Here is a 2,548-nt window from a genome sequence, read left to right on the forward strand (position 1 = left end):
CAGGTTCCAATTCCTATTCCAGATATCAACACTCGAGGCAAAGAGCCACTGATCGAACCAGTTCAAAATCCGGTAGAGATCACTGCTGAGGATCCATCAAAGCAAGAGATGGACGAAATATTGAAAATCATCTGCAAAAGTGATTACAATATTGTCGAACAACTGGGGCATACTGCTTCAAAAATCTCAATGTTATCTCTGCTAAAATATTCAGAAACTCATGCTAAAGCTCTAATGAAGTTCCTTCAAGCTGCGCATGTGCCTCAAGAAATCCCAATCGACCAATTTGAGAATTGTGTCGCCAGTCTTACAGTGCCCAATGGTCTTGGTTTCTCTGATGTGGATCTAACTCCTGCTGGAAGAAATCACAACAAGGCCCTGCACATCTCTATCGAATGCAACGGCACCACTCTGTCTCATGTGCTAATAGACAATGGTTCCTCTCTAAACGTGTTACCAAAGGTAATACTGGAAAAACTTGACTTCAAAGGAGTTGTGCTACAACCAAGTGATGTGGTTGTAAGAGCCTTCGATGGGTCAACAAGAACGGTGTACGGAGAAGTTAAGCTCCCAATCAGAGTGGGCTCTCAAACTTTCGATGTTATCTTTTCCGTAATAGACGTTCTTCCAACATACTCCTGTTTACTAGGACGCCCTTGGATACATGGGGCAAACGCTGTAACTTCTACCCTGCATCAGAAGTTAAAATACCCAGTAAAAGGAAAGGTTGTCACAGTCTATGGCGAAGAAGAATATATGGTCAGTCACTTGAGCAACGACAAGTATGTTGAGATGGAGGGCGAATCCATCGAAACTCCGTATCAAGCTTTTGAGGTTGTATCTCCAGATATCTCTACCACCAAGCATATTCCTGCTACTCCAGCTACAACTATGGCTTCTCTCAAAGATGCCAAAGCCATGATTGAACAGGGTGATCGCACAGTATGGGGACAACTCCCTGATATACCCTACAAGTCCGACAAGCTAGGTCTGGGCTATAATGGTGAAAATCAAAAGAATGATCAAAATCCTCGCTCTGAAGGGTTAATATCACACTTCGCCAGCCAAGAAGTAAACGCCATTGATGATGAAGGGACATACTTGAACCACATCATTCAGCCATATCCAGACGAAATTCCACCCATTACCATGGGAATGTGGGATGCTGTGGGAAGACCAAATGACGGTTACAACTACCAGTATATCACACCTCAGAATTCTTACATTGCTCTGGAAGATCTTACTCCAACAGAAGAGGGTAATCAAAATGACGGAAGTATCACAAGTCCCGTCACTCAGCAATATCAAAATTCACCCAAAGAAGTATGGGACACGCTAGGAGAACCCAGCGGCAAATACGACTATATGGTGAAATATTCCGCTCCTCCGAGCTTTTCAACTCCCATCAAAGACATTGTCCCGACTGGATGGGACGAACAGTACGACGACAACTTCGCTCTTGAAGAAGCCAGGAAGATGCCAAACAACGAAGGTTATTTTCTGTCACAGTACACTCCTTATCAGGATGCACAAGTCTCTATTCAAAACATCATTCCTACTGCATGGGACGGCCTTATCGAGCATCTCGCTCAGCCAATAGAGGGACCTCCACCTGGATTCTCATATCCAACAAATCATCCAACTTATCTTGAGGAATTACCTACGCATTTTCCCACTAGCGGAATCAATGCTACGGAAGACGAAAAGAACAACTGCAACTGGAACAGCTGGGTGCTCCCTGCTAACAACGGTGGATTGAACAACTGGAAAGCAGAGGATGTGATCTCCTTTGATCAGGAGTAAATGCCATTTCCTGTTTTCTTTGTGTATATTGTGCAAAGATAAAAGTGGTTCCTGAACAATCGAACCATGAGCTTGAAAGCCGTGTGCCTTAGCACAACGGTCCTTCTATAAAAAGGGTTTGTCATATCATGATTATGTGCATTCAATAAAATCATGGGATGCTTGCATGTTCAAAATTTTGTGATCCTTTTTCTTTCTTTATTCGCTTTCAAATAGCTATGTTTTTCTCTTCATACACACTCACATATCTACCATGCAGATTCACATACACGCTGGATCCAGTCAATAACGACTCTGCTATTGCCCGTCATGACTTTGAAAATCCGATCTACCAAACTGAGGACGAAAGTGAGGAAGATTGTGAAGTGCCAAGAGAAATTGCAAGACTTCTAGAACAAGAAGAAAAAGCCATACAGCCTCATGAGGAGCCGATTGAGGTCATCAACTTGGGCAGTGACGAAGAAAAGAAAGAGGTCAGAATTGGGGCTGACTTAGAAAACAGTGTCAAGCAAAGACTGATTCAATTGTTGCAAGACTACGCCGAGATATTCGCCTGGTCTTATCAAGATATGCCAGGCCTTGACACGGACATCGTAGTTCATCGCCTGCCAATCAAAGAAGGAAGCACTCCGGTCAAACAGAGACTGCGAAGGAGTAAGCCTGATATGTCAAAAAAGATCAAAGACGAGGTTGAAAAACAATTCAATGCCGGATTCCTAAAAGTTGTAAGTTATCCTCCTTGGAT

Source organism: Vicia villosa, linkage group LG6 (assembly GCF_029867415.1).
Source record: "Vicia villosa cultivar HV-30 ecotype Madison, WI linkage group LG6, Vvil1.0, whole genome shotgun sequence".
Taxonomy (NCBI): domain Eukaryota; kingdom Viridiplantae; phylum Streptophyta; class Magnoliopsida; order Fabales; family Fabaceae; genus Vicia; species Vicia villosa.